Source organism: Arachis hypogaea, chromosome 17 (assembly GCF_003086295.3).
Source record: "Arachis hypogaea cultivar Tifrunner chromosome 17, arahy.Tifrunner.gnm2.J5K5, whole genome shotgun sequence".
NCBI classification, from domain to species: Eukaryota; Viridiplantae; Streptophyta; class Magnoliopsida; order Fabales; family Fabaceae; genus Arachis; species Arachis hypogaea.
Genome location: NC_092052.1, coordinates 114,459,612 through 114,474,553, shown reverse-complemented (window position 1 = coordinate 114,474,553; position 14,942 = coordinate 114,459,612). Strand labels below are relative to the sequence as shown.

Below are 14,942 nucleotides of genomic sequence, written 5' to 3'. Positions count from 1 at the left end.
CATCTTGTATTTTTCGAAAATAATCATGCATTCATAGTGTTCTTCATGATCTTCAAGTTGTTCTTGGTAAGTCTTCTTGTTTGATCTTTGCATTTGCATGTTTTGTGTCTTTTCTTGTTTTTCATTTGCATTCTTGAATTCTTAGTGTCTAAGCATTAAAGAATTCTAAGTTTGGTGTCTTGCATGTTTTCTTTGCATTAAAATTTTTTCAAAAATGTGTTTTTGATGTTCATCATGATCTTCATAGTGTTCTTGGTGTTCATCTTGACATTCATAGCATTCTTGCATGCATTCATTGTTTTGATCCATAACTTTCATGCATTGCATCATTTTTCTTGTTTTCTCTCTCATTATTAAAAATTCAAAAATCAAAAAAATATCTTTCCCTTTTTCTCTCTCAAAATTTCGAAAATTAGATTTGACTTTTTCAAAATTTTAAAATCTAGTTGTTTTTATGAGTCAAATCAAATTTTCAATTTAAAAATCTCATCTTTTTCAAAATCTTTTTCAAAAATCAAATCTTTTTCATTTTTCTTAGTTATTTTCGAAAATTCTAAACATATTTTTCAAAAATCTTTTTCTTATTTTTATATCAAATTTTCGAAAATGACATCACCAATTAATGTTTTGATTCAAAAATTTCAAGTTTGTTACTTGCTTGTTAAGAAAGATTCAAACTTTAATTTCTAGAATCATATCTTGTGATTTCTTGTGAATCAAGTCATTAATTGTGATTTTAAAAAAATCAAATCTTTTTCAAAAACCAATTTCAATCATATCTTTTTAAAAATATCTTCTCATCTTACCTTTTTCAAAAATTTGATTTCAAAATATCTTTTCTAACTTCCTAACTTCTTATCTTTTTCAAAATTTATTTCAACTAACTAACTAACTTTTTTGTTTGTTTCTTATCTTTTTCAAAACTACCTAACTAACTCTCTCTCTCTCTCTAATTTTCGAAAATATCTTCCCCCTTTTTCAAAAATTTCTTTTTTTTATTTTTTTATTTTTATTTTTTTATTTTTATTTTCGAAAAACCACTAACCTTTTTCAAAAACTATTTTCAAAAATCAACTAACTCTTTTTCAAAAATTATTTTCGAAATTTTCCCTCTCTCATCTTATTCTATTTATTTATTCATCTGCTAACATCTCCCCCTCACCCACCAAAAATCCGAACCCTCTCTCTCTCTTTCTGAGTTCAGATTTTTCTCTTCTTCTTTTCTTCTACTAACAATAAGGAACCTCTTTACTGTGACATACAGGATTCATCTTCTTTTCTTTTTTTCTCTCCTCTTTCTTATGAGCAGGGACAGAGAAAAAGGCATTCTTGTTAAAGCTGATCCAGAACCTGAAAGGACTCTGAAGAGGAAATTAAGAGAAGCTAAATTACAACAATCCAGATACAACTTGATTGAAAATTTCGAACAAGTAAAGGAGATGGCAGCCGAACCCAACAACAATGCAAGGAGAATGCTTGGTGACTTTACTGCACCTAATTCCAATTTACATGGAAGAAGCATCTCCATTCCTGCCATTGGAGCAAACAACTTTGAGCTGAAACCTCAATTAGTTTCTCTGATGCAGCAGAACTGCAAGTTTCATGGACTTCCATCTGAAGATCCTTTTCAGTTCTTAACTGAATTCTTGCAGATATGTGATACTGTTAAGACTAATGGAGTAGATCCTGAAGTCTACAGGCTCATGCTTTTCCCTTTTGCTGTAAGAGACAGAGCTGGAGTATGGTTGGACTCTCAACCTAAGGATAGCCTGAACTCTTGGGATAAGCTGGTCAAGGCTTTCCTAGCCAAGTTCTTTCCTCCTCAAAAGCTGAGCAAGCTTAGAGTAGATGTTCAAACCTTCAGACAGAAAGAAGGTGAATCCCTCTATGAAGCTTGGGAGAGATACAAAGGACTGACCAAAAAGTGTCCTTCTGACATGCTTTCAGAATGGACTATCCTGGATATATTCTATGATGGTCTGTCTGAGTTATCTAAGATGTCATTGGATACCTCTGCAGGTGGATCCATTCACCTAAAGAAAATGCCTGCAGAAGCTCAAGAACTCATTGACATGGTTGCTAATAACCAGTTCATGTACACTTCTGAGAGGAATCCTGTGAGTAATGGGACGCCTATGAAGAAGGGAGTTCTTGAAGTTGATACTCTGAATGCCATATTGGCTCAGAATAAAATATTGACTCAGCAAGTCAATATGATTTCTCAGAGTCTGAATGGAATGCAAGCTGCATCCAATAGTACTCAAGAGGCTTCTTATGCAGAAGAAGCTTATGATCCTGAAAACTCTGCAATGGCAGAGGTGAATTACTTAGGTGAACCTTATGGAAACCTATAACCCATCATGGAGAAATCATCCAAATTTCTCATAGAAGGATCAAAAGCCTCAACAAGGCTTTAATAATGGTGGAAGAAACAGGTTTAGCAATAACAAGCCTTTTCCATCATCCACTCAGCAACAGACAGAGAACTCTGAACAAAATACTTCTAATTTAGCAAACTTAGTCTCTGATCTATCTAAGGCCACTGTAAGTTTCATGAATGAAACAAGGTCTTCCATTAGAAATTTGGAAGCACAAGTGGGCCAGCTGAGTAAAAGGATCACTGAAATCCCTCCCAGTACTCTCCCAAGCAATACAGAAGAGAATCCAAAAGGAGAGTGCAAGGCCATTGACATAAGCAAAATGGCCGAACCCAAAGAGGGAGAGGAGGACGTGAATCCCAAGGAGGAAGACCTCCTGGGACGTCCAGTGATCAATAAGGAGCTTCCCTCTGAGGAACCAAAGGAATCTGAGGCTCATCTAGAGACCATAGAGATTCCATTGAACCTCCTTATGCCCTTCATGAGCTCTGATGAGTATTCCTCTTCTGAAGAGAATGAGGATGTTACTGAAGAGCAAACTGCCAAGTTTCTTGGTGCAATCATGAAGCTGAATTCCAAATTATTTGGTATTGAAACTTGGGAAGATGAACGTCCCTTGTTCACCAATGAACTAAGTGATCTGGATCAACTGACATTGCCTCAGAAGAGACAGGATCCTGGAAAGTTCATAATACCTTGTACCATAGGCACCATGATCTTTAAGGCACTGTGTGACCTTGGTTCTGGAATAAACCTCATGCCCCTCTCTGTAATAGAGAAACTGGGAATTTATGGGGTGCAAGCTGCTAGAATCTCATTAGAGATGGCAGATAATTCAAGAAAACAGGCTTATGGACAAGTAGAGGACGTGTTAGTAAAGGTTGAAGGCCTTTACATCCCTGCTGATTTCATAGTCCTGGATACTGGAAAGGAAGAGGATGAATCCATCATCCTAGGAAGACCTTTCCTGGGCACAGCAAGAGCTGTGATTGATGTGGACAGAGGAGAATTGATCCTTCAAGTAAATGAGGACAACCTTGTGTTTACAACTCAAGGATCTTTCTCTGCATCCATAGAGAGGAAGCATAAAAAGCTTCTCTCAAAGCAGAGTCAACCAAAGCCCCCACAGCCAAACTCTAAGTTTGGTGTTGGGAGGCCACAACCAAACTCTAAGTTTGGTGTTGAACTCCCATATCCAAACTCTAAGTTTGGTGTTGGAAAGTCTCAACAATGCTCTGAACATTTATGAGGCTCCATGAGACCCCACTGTCAAGCTACTGACATTAAAGAAGCGCTTGTTGGGAGGCAACCCAATTTTTATCTAACTGTATTTTTCTTAGTTATATGTCTTTATAGGTTCATGATCATGTGGAGTCATAAAATAAATATAAAAATTGAAAACGGAATCAAAAACAGCAGAAGAAAAATCACACCCTGGAAGAAGCATCTGCTTGGCGTTCAACACCAGAACAGAGTATGGTTCTGGCGCTGAACGCCCAAAATGGGCAGCATCCTGGCACTAAACGCCCAGAACAAGCATGGTTCTGGCGTTCAACGCCAGAAATGGCAACAAATGGGCGTTGAATGCCCAAAATAGGCACCAACCTGGCGCTGAACGCCCAGAGTTGTGTGCAAGGGCATTTTACATGCCTAAATTGGTGCAGGGATGTAAATGCCTTGACACCTCAGGATCTGTGGACCCCACAGGATCATCTCAGGATCTGTGGACCCCACAGGATCCCCACCTACCTCATCATCTCTCTTTCCATTCATGATCATCCCTTCTGTTTTCCATTTACCACTCACATCCATACACCCACTACCTTCAAAATTCAACATCTCTCTCCCACCCAATCCCACCCATATGGCCGAATACACACATCCATCCATCTCCTCCATATCTTCTTCTTCTTCTTCTATTCTTTCTTCTTTTGCTCGAGGGCGAGCAACATTCTAAGTTTGGTGTGGTAAAAGCATAGCTTCTTTGTTTTTTCCATAACCATTGATGGCACCTAAAGCCAGAGAAACCTCTAGAAAGAGGAAAGGGAAGACAAAAGCTTCCATCAAGGGTCTATAGCTCAGTGGTAGAATATTTGACTGCAAATCAAGAGATCCCTGAGATACCTCAGGGGATACATTTTCTTCCACACAATTATTGGAAGCAACTAAGGGTGGAACATCAAGAGCACTCCATCATCCTTCATGAAATCAGAGAAGATCTAAAAGCAATGAAGGAGGAGTAACAAAGGCAATGAAGAGACATAGAAGAGCTCAAGGACATCATTGGTTCCTCAAGAAGGAAACACCACCATCACTAAGGTGGATTCATTCCTTGTTCTTAATTCTTCTGTTTTTCGTTTTCTATGTTATGTGCTTATCTATGTTTGTGTCTTCATTACATGATCATTAGTAGTTAGTGACTATGTCTTAAAGTTATGAATGTCCTATGAATCCATCACCTCTCTTAAATGAAAAATGTTTTAATTAAAAAGAACAAGAAGTACATGAGTTTCAAATTTATCCTTGAACTTAGCTTAATTATATTGATATGGTGACAATGCTTCTTGTTTTCTGAATGTATGCTTGAACAGTGCATATGTCTTTTGAAGTTGTTGTTTAAGAATGTTAAATATGTTGGCTCTTGAAAGAATGATGACTAGGAGACATGTTATTTGATAATCTAAAAAATCATAAAAATGATTCTTGAAGCAAGAAAAAGCAGCAAAGAACAAAGCTTGCAGAAAAAAAAAATTAGGCGAAAAAAAAAATTTAGAAAAAAATAAAGAAAAAGCAAGCAGAAAAAGCCAAAGCTCCCAAAACCAAGAGGCAAGAGCAAAAAGCCAATAACCCTTAAAACCAAAAGGCAAGTGGTGCACGAAATTGTGTTCCATGTTCTTTGTACTTGTGTGAGAGTAACAATATATAATTGTATTGAATCCTCATTGTGGCTCTATGTATGTGTGGACACAACTCCGTTCAACTAACCAGCAAGTGTACTGGGTCGTCCAAGTAATAAACCTTACGTGAGTAAGGGTCGATCCCACAGAGATTGTTGGCTTGAAGCAAGCTATGGTCACCTTGCAAATCTCAGTCAGGCGGATTTAAACATGATATTTTATTAGATTAAAATAAACAATAAAAGGGATAGAGATACTTATGTAGATTCATTGGCAGGGATTTCAGATAAGCGAATGGAAATGCTTTTCGTTCCTCTGAACCTCTGCTTTCCTGCTATCTTCATCCAATCAGTCTTACTCCTTTCCATGGCTGGCTGTATGCAAGGGCATCACCGTTGTCAGTGGCTACATCCCCTCCTCTCAGTGAATCTTATGCTCACGCACCCTGTCACGGCACGGCTATTCATCTGTCGGTTCTCGATCATGCTGGAATAGGATTCACCCTCCTTTTGCGTCTGTCACTAACGCCCAACAATCGCGAGTTTGAAGCTCGTCACAGTCATTCAATCATTGAATCCTACTCAGAATACCACAGACAAGGTTTAGACCTTCCGGATTCTCTTGAATGTCGCCATCATTCTAGCGTACGCCACGAAGATTCTGGTTAGGAGATCTAAGAGATACTCATTCTAGCTTAATTCATGTAGAACAGAAGTGTTTGTTAGACACGCGTTCATAAGGGGGAAGGATGATGAGCGTCACACATATTCATCACCTTCATCACGTTCTTGGGTGCGAATGGATATCTTAGAAGCGAAATAAGAAGAATTGAATAGAAAACAGTAGTACTTGCATTAATCTTTGAGGAACAGCAGAGCTCCACACCTTAATCTATGAAGTGTAGAAACTCTACCGTATGAAAATACATAAGTGAAGGTCCAGGCATGGCCGAGATGGCCAGCCCCTTAAAACGTGATCAAAGGATCATAAGGTAATCCAAAGATGCCTAATACAATAGTAAGAGGTCCTATTTATAATAAACTAGTCACTAGGGTTTACATGAGTAAGTAATTGATGTACAAATCCACTTCCGGGGCCCACTTGGTGTGTGCTTGGGCTTGGGCTTGAGTGTTACACGTGCAGAGGCCATTTGTGGAGTTGAACGCCAGTTTCTGTGCCAGTTTGGGCGTTCAACTCTGGTTTTGGATCCTTTTCTGGCGCTGGACGCCAGATTTGGGCAGAAGGCTGGCGTTGAACGCCAGTTTACGTCATCAATTCTTGGCCAAAGTATGGACTATTATATATTGATGGAAAGCCCTGGATGTCTACTTTCCAACGCAATTGGAAGCGCGCCATTTCGAGTTCTGTAGCTCCATAAAATCCACTTTGAGTGCAGGGAGGTCAGAATCCAACAGCATCAGCAGTCCTTTTTCAACCTCTGAATCTGATTTTTGCTCAAGTCCCTCAATTTCAGCCAGAAAATACCTGAAATCACAGAAAAACACACAAACTCATAGTAAAGTCCAGAAATGTGAATTTAACACAAAATCTATTAAAAACATCCCTAAAAGTAACTAGATCCTACTAAAAACATACTAAAAACAATGTCAAAAAGCGTATAAATTATCCGCTCATCACAACACCAAACTTAAATTGTTGCTTGTCCCCAAGCAACTGAAAATCAAAATAGGATAAAAAGAATAGAATATACTATAAATTCCAAACTATCAGTGAAACAGAGCTTCAATCATATGAGCGGGACTTATAGCTTTTTGCCTCTTGAATAGTTTTGGCATCTCACTTTATCCATTGAGGTTCAGAATGATTGGCATCTATAGGAACTTCAGATTTCGAATAGTGTTATTGACTCTCCTAGTTCAGTATGATGATTCTTGAACACAGCTTCTTTATGAGTCTTGGCCGTGGCCCTAAGCACTTTGTTTTCCAGTATTACCACCGGATACATAAATGCCACATACACATAATTGGGTGAACCTTTTCAGATTGTGACTCAGCTTTGCTAAAGTTCCCAATTAGAGGTGTCCAGGGTTCTTAAGCACACTCTTTTTTTTTTTGCTTTGGACCTTGACTTTAACCGCTCAGTCTCAAGTTTTCACTTGACACCTACACGCCACAAGCACATGGTTAGGGACAGCTTGGTTTAGCCGCTTAGACCAGGATTTTATTCCTTTAGGCCCTCCTATCCACTGATGCTCAAAGCCTTGGGATCCTTTTTATTTGCCCTTGCCTTTTGGTTTTAAGGGTTATTGGCTTTTTCTGCTTGCTTTTTCTTTTTCTTTCTATTTTTTTTCTATTTTTTTTCGCCCCCTTTTTTTTTTCTTTTTTTTTTCTGCAAGCTTTGTTCTTTGCTGCTTTTTCTTGCTTCAAGAATCATTTTTATGATTTTTCAGATTATCAAATAACATGTCTCCTAGTCATCATTCTTTCAAGAGCCAACATATTTAACATTCTTAAACAACAACTTCAAAAGACATATGCACTGTTCAAGCATACATTCAGAAAACAAGAAGCATTGTCACCACATCAATATAATTAAGCTAAGTTCAAGGATAAATTCGAAACTCATGTACTTCTTGTTCTTTTGAATTAAAACATTTTTCATTTAAGAGAGGTGATGGATTCATAGGACATTTATAACTTTAAGACATAGTCACTACTAACTACTAATGATCATGTAATGAAGGCACAAACATAGATAAGCACATAATATAGAAGACGAAAAACAGAGAAAGCAAGAACAAGGAATGAATCCACCTTAGTGATGGTGGCGTTTCCTTCTTGAGGAACCAATGATGTCCTTGAGCTCTTCTATGTCTCTTCCTTGTCTTTGTTGCTCCTCCCTCATTGCTTTTAGATCTTCTCTGATTTCATGAAGGATGATGGAGTGCTCTTGATGTTCCACCCTTAGTTGCTTCCAATAATTGTGTGGAAGAAAATGTATCCCCTGAGGTATCTCAGGGATTTCTTGATTTGCAGTCAAATATTCTACCACTGAGCTATAGACCCTTGATGGAAGCTTTTGTCTTCCCTTTCCTCTTTCTAGAGGTTTCTCTGGCCTTAGGTGCCATCAATGGTTATGGAAAAAACAAAAAAGCTATGCTTTTACCACACCAAACTTAGAATGTTGCTCGCCCTCGAGCAAAAGAAGAACGAATAGAAGAATAAGAAGAAGATATGGAGGAGATGGATGGGAGTGTGTATTCGGCCATATGGGTGGGATTGGGTGGGAGAGAGATGTTGAATTTTTGAAGGTAGTGGGTGTATGGATGTGAGTGGTAAATGGGAAAAAAAAGAAGGGATGATCATGAATGGAAAGAGAGATGATGAGGTAGGTGGGGATCCTGTGGGGTCCACAGATCTTGAGATGATCCTGTGGGGTTCACAGATCCTGAGGTGTCAAGGCATTTACATCCCTGCACCAATTTAGGCATGTAAAATGCCCTTGCACACAACTCTGGGCGTTCAGCGCCAGGTTGGTGCCCTTTTTGGGCGTTCAACGCCCCTTTGCTGCCATTTCTGGCGTTGAACGCCAGAACCATGCTTGTTCTGGGCGTTCAGCGCCAGGATGCTCCCATTCTGGGCGTTCAGCGCCAGAACTATACTCTGTTCTGGCGTTTGAACGCCAGACAGATGCTCCTCCAGGGTGTGATTTTTCTTCTGCTGTTTTTGATTCCGTTTTCAATTTTTATATTTATTTTGTGACTCCTCATGATCATGAACCTATAAAGACACATAACTAAGAAAAATATAGTTAGATAAATAAACATTGGGTTGCCTCCCAATAAGCGCTTCTTTAATGTCAATAGCTTGACAGTGGGCTCTCATGGAGCCTCACAGATGTGCAGAGCTTTGTTGAGACTCTCCAACACCAAACTTAGAGTTTGGATATGGGAGTTCAACACCAAACTTAGAGTTTGGTTGTGGCCTCCCAACATCAAACTTAGAGTTTGACTGTGGGGGCTCTAGTTGACTCTGCTTGGAGAGAAGCTTTTTCTGCTTCCTCTCCATGGTTGCAGAGGGAGATCCTTGAGTTTTAAACACAAGGGAGTTCTCATTCCATTGAAGGAATATTTCACCTCTGTCAACATCAATCACAGCTCTTGCTGTGGCCAGGAAAGGTCTTCCTAGGATGATGGATTCATCCTCTTCCTTTCCAGTATCCAGGACTATGAAATCAGTAGGTATGTAGAGGCCCTCAACCTTTACTAGTACATCTTCTACTTGTCCATAAGCCTGTTTTCTTGAGCTGTATGCCATCTCCAGTGAGATTTTAGCAGCTTGCACCCCATAGATTCCCAGTTTCTCTATTACAGAGAGGGGCATGAGGTTTATCCCTGAACCAAGGTCACACAGAGCCTTAAAGATCATGGTGCCTATGGTACAAGGGATTATGAACTTTCCAGGATCCTGTCTCTTCTGAGGCAATGTCAGTTGACCCAGATCACTTAGTTCATTGATGAACAAGGGAGGTTCAACTTCCCAAGTATCAATGCCAAACAATTTGGCATTCAGCTTTATGATTGCACCAAGAAACTTGGCAGTTTGCTCTTCAGTAACATCCTCATTCTCTTCAGAAGAGGAATACTCATCAGAGCTCATGAAGGGCATAAGGAGGTTCAATGGAATCTCTATGGTCTCTAAATGAGTCTCAGATTCCTTTGGTTCCTCAGAGGGGAGCTCCTTATTGACCACTGGACGTCCCAGGGGGTCTTCCTCCTTAGGATTCACGTCCTCTCCTCTCCTCACAGGTTCGGCCATGGCGCTTATGTTAATGGCCTTGCACTCTCCTTTTGGGTTCTCTTCTGTATTGCTTGGGAGAGTACTAGGAGGGATTTCAGTGATCCTTTTACTCAGCTGGCCCACTTGTGCTTCCAGATTTCTAATGGAAGACCTTGTTTCATTCATGAAACTTACAGTGGCCTTAGATAGATCAGAGACTAGATTTGCTAAATTAGAAGCATTTTGTTCAGAGTTCTCTGTCTGTTGCTGAGTTGATGATGGAAAAGGCTTGCTATTGCTATACCTGTTTCTTCCACCATTATTAAAGCCTTGTTGGGGCTTTTGATCCTTCCATGAGAAATTTGGATGATTTCTCCATGTTGAGTTTTAGGTGTTTCCATAAGGTTCACCTAAGTAATTTACCTCTGCTATTGCAGGGTTCTCAGGATCATAAGCTTCTTCTTCAGAAGATGCCTCTTGAGTACTGTTGGATGCAGCTTGCATTCCATGCAGACTCTGAGAGATCATATTGACTTGCTGAGTCAATATTTTATTTTGAGCCAATATGGCATTCAGAGTATCAACTTCAAGAACTCCCTTCTTCATAGGCATCCCATTACTCACAGGATTCCTTTCAGAAGTGTACATGAACTGGTTATTAGCAACCATGTCAATGAGTTCTTGAGCTTCTGCAGGCGTTTTCTTTAGGTGAATGGATCCACCTGCAGAAGTGTCCAGTGACATCTTTGATAGCTCAGATAAACCATCATAGAATATATCCAGGATGGTCCATTCTGAAAGCATGTCAGAAGGACACTTTTTGGTCAACTGTTTGTATCTTTCCCAAGCTTCATAGAGGGATTCACCTTCTTTCTGTCTGAAGGTTTGAACATCAGCTCTAAGCTTGCTCAGCTTTTGAGGAGGAAAGTACTTGGCTAAGAAAGCCGTGACCAGCTTATCCCAAGAGTTCAGGCTGTCTTTAGGTTGAGAATACAACCATAATCTAGCTCTGTCTCTTACAGCAAAAGGGAAAAGCATGAGCCTGTAGACTTCAGGATCTACTCCATTAGTCTTAACAGTATCACATATCTGCAAGAATTCAGTTAAGAACTGAAAAGGATCTTCAGATGGAAGTCCATGAAACTTGCAGTTCTGCTGCATCAGAGAAACTAACTGAGGTTTCAGCTCAAAGTTGTTTGCTCCAATGGCAGGAATGGAGATGCTTCTTCCATATAAATTGGAATTAGGTGCAGTAAAGTCACCAAGCATCTTCCTTACATTATTATTATTTTCGGCTGCCATCTCCTTCTCCTGTTAGAAAATTTCTGAAAGGTTATCTCTGGATTGTTGTATTTTAGCTTCTCTTAATTTTCTCTTCAGAGTCCTTTCAGGTTCTGGATCTGCTTCCACAAGAATGTTTTGGTCCTTGCTCCTGCTCATATGACAAAGAAGAAGGCACAGAAGAATAATAATAATAATAGAGATCCTTTATACCACAGTATAGGGATCCCTTTGTGAGTGGAAGAAAAGAGGGGGAGACAAAGAATGTGATGTAAAGGAAGAAACACAACTGTACGAATGGAAGAGATGTGAGATGAGATGTTAGGATATGAATGAATAAATAGAATGAGATGGGGGAGGGATAATTTTCGAAAATTATTTTGAAAAAGAGTTAGTGATTTTTGAAAAATGGTTTTTGAAAAAATGTTAGTAATTTTTGAAAATTTTTGAAATAAAAAATAAAAGATAAAAATAATTAGTTAATTAAAAAGAAATATTTGAAAAAGAGGGAAGATATTTTCGAAAATGAGAGAGAGAGAGTTAGTTAGGTGGTTTTGAAAAAGTTAAGAAACAAACAAAAAGTTAGTTAGTTAGTTGAAACAAATTTTGAAAAGATAGGAAGTTAAGAGGTTAGGAAAGATATTTTGAGAAGATATTTTTGAAAAAGATAAGATAAGAAGATATTTTTGAAAAGATATGATTGAAATTAGTTTTGAAAAAGATTTGATTTTTAAAATCTCAATTAATGACTTGGTTCATAAGAAATCACAAGATATGATTCTAGAACTTAAAGTTTGAATCTTTCTTAACAAGTAAGTAACAAACTTGAAATTTTTGAATCAAAACATTAATTGATTAGTTATTTTCGAAATTTTTATATAAAAATAAGAAAAAGATTTTTGAAAAATATTTTTGAAATTTTCGAAAATAGCTAATAATTTTGAAAAAGATTTGATTTTTGAAAAAGATTTTGAAAAAGATAAGATTTTCAAATTGAAAATTTGATTTGACTCATTGGCAACAACTTTGATTTTTAAAATTTTTGAAAAAGTCAACTCAAATTTTCGAATTTGATGAGAGAAAAAGGGAAAGATAATTTTTTTGATTTTTGAATTTTTATGATGCAAGAGAAAAACATGAAAATTATGCAATGCATGAAATTTTTAGATCAAAACATGTGATGCATGCAAGAATGCTATGAATGTCAAGATGAACACCAAGAACACTATGAATGTCATGATGAACATCAAGAACATATTTTTGAAAAATTTTTAATGCAAAGAAAACATGCAAGACACCAAACTTAGAATTCTTTAATGCTTAGACACTAAGGATTCAAGAATGCATATGAAAAACACTATACAACACAAAACAAACAAATCATCAAGATCAAACAAGAAGACTTACCAAGAACAACTTGAAGATCATGAAGAACACCATGAATGCATGAAATTTTCGAACAAGAAACATGAAATATTTTTGATTTTTATGATTTTCTAATTTTTTTGGATTTTTATTTTATATTTTTCGAAAAATTCTTTTGAAAAAGAAAAAAAAGGATTCCAAAATTTTTAATATGAATTTCAGGAATCTTATGCTCTAAAGCTCCAATCAAAGGGTCAGGCATGGCTTAATAGCCAGCCAAGCTTTAGTATGTAACTCAGACATGACACGCTTGACATTCCTTACATTCAATAGCCAATTGGCTAAGAAAGATAAAGAAGCTCTTCTCTTGGGTATAAGGATTGAGACATGGCTTTACAGCCAGCCAGGCTTCAACATGCTTCATGAAACACTAGATTTCATTCTTAAAAATTCTGAAAGGAAAATATATTTTTGAAAACATTTTTATTTTTAAAATTTTTTTTTTTCGAAAACAAAGGAAGAATTTTTGAAAGATTTTTGAAAAATTTTTGAAAACAAAACAAAAAGAAAATTACCTAATCTGAGCAACAAGATGAACCGTCAGTTGTCCAAACTCGAACAATCCCCGACAACGGCGCCAAAAACTTGGTGCACGAAATTGTGTTCCATGTTCTTTGTACTTGTGTGAGAGTAACAATATATAATTGTATTGAATCCTCATTGTGGCTCTATGTATGTGTGGACACAACTCCGTTCAACTAACCAGCAAGTGTACTAGGTCGTCCAAGTAATAAACCTTACGTGAGTAAGGGTCGATCCCACAGAGATTGTTGGCTTGAAGCAAGCTATGGTCACCTTGCAAATCTCAGTCAGGCAGATTTAAACATGATATTTTATTAGATTAAAATAAACAATAAAAGGGATAGAGATACTTATGTAGATTCATTGGCAGGGATTTCAGATAAGCGAATGGAGATGCTTTTCGTTCCTCTGAACCTCTGCTTTCCTGCTATCTTCATCCAATCAGTCTTACTCCTTTCCATGGCTGGCTGTATGCAAGGGCATCACCGTTGTCAGTGGCTACATCCCCTCCTCTCAGTGAATCTTATGCTCATGCACCTTGTCACGGCACGGCTATTCATCTGTCGGTTCTCGATCATGCTGGAATAGGATTCACCCTCCTTTTGGGTCTGTCACTAACGCCCAACAATCGCGAGTTTGAAGCTCGTCACAGTCATTCAATCATTGAATCCTACTCAGAATACCACAGACAAGGTTTAGACCTTCCGGATTCTCTTGAATGCCGCCATCATTCTAGCGTACGCCACGAAGATTCTGGTTAGGAGATCTAAGAGATACTAATTCTAGCTTAATTCATGTAGAACAGAAGTGTTTGTCAGACACGCGTTCATAAGGGGGAAGGATGATGAGCGTCATACATATTCATCACCTTCATCATGTTCTTGGGTGCGAATGGATATCTTAGAAGCGAAATAAGAAGAATTGAATAGAAAACAGTAGTACTTGCATTAATCTTTGAGGAACAGCAGAGCTCCACACCTTAATCTATGAAGTGTAGAAACTCTACCGTATGAAAATACATAAGTGAAGGTCCAGGCATGGCCGAGATGGCCAGCCCCTTAAAACGTGATCAAAGGATCATAAGGTAATCCAAAGATGCCTAATACAATAGTAAGAGGTCCTATTTATAATAAACTAGTCACTAGGGTTTACATGAGTAAGTAATTGATGTACAAATCCACTTCCGGGGCCCACTTGGTGTGTGCTTGGGCTTGGGCTTAAGTGTTACACGTGCAGAGGCCATTTGTGGAGTTGAACGCCAGTTTCTGTGCCAGTTTGAGCGTTCAACTCTGGTTTTGGATCCTTTTCTGGCGCTGGACGCCAGATTTGGGCAGAAGGCTGGCGTTGAACGCCAGTTTATGTCGTCAATTCTTGGCCAAAGTATGAACTATTATATATTGCTGGAAAGCCCTGGATGTCTACTTTCCAACGCAATTGGAAGAGCGCCATTTCGAGTTCTGTAGCTCCAGAAACTCCACTTTGAGTGCAGGGAGGTCAGAATCCAACAGCATCAGCAGTCCTTTTTCAACCTCTAAATCTGATTTTTGCTCAAGTCCCTCAATTTCAGCCAGAAAATACCTGAAATCACAGAAAAATACACAAACTCATAGTAAAGTCCAGAAATGTGAATTTAACACAAAATCTATTAAAAACGTCCCTAAAAGTAACTAGATCCTACTAAAAACATACTAAAAACAAT

General features: G+C 38.2%; 2 non-coding genes across 2 annotated transcripts; one reads left to right on the top strand and one right to left on the bottom strand.

Annotated features, from left to right (window-relative positions):
• Window positions 1-1,835: 1,835 nt before the first annotated feature.
• On the bottom strand, window positions 1,836-1,943 carry LOC112768474 (small nucleolar RNA R71). Its single transcript, XR_003185895.1, has one exon. It is a non-coding gene; the product is annotated as a small nucleolar RNA R71 (small nucleolar RNA).
• An 8,870-nt stretch (window positions 1,944-10,813) lies between these two features.
• LOC112767680 (small nucleolar RNA R71) lies at window positions 10,814-10,921 on the top strand. The gene has a single exon (XR_003185122.1). It is a non-coding gene; the product is annotated as a small nucleolar RNA R71 (small nucleolar RNA).
• Window positions 10,922-14,942: the final 4,021 nt, after the last annotated feature.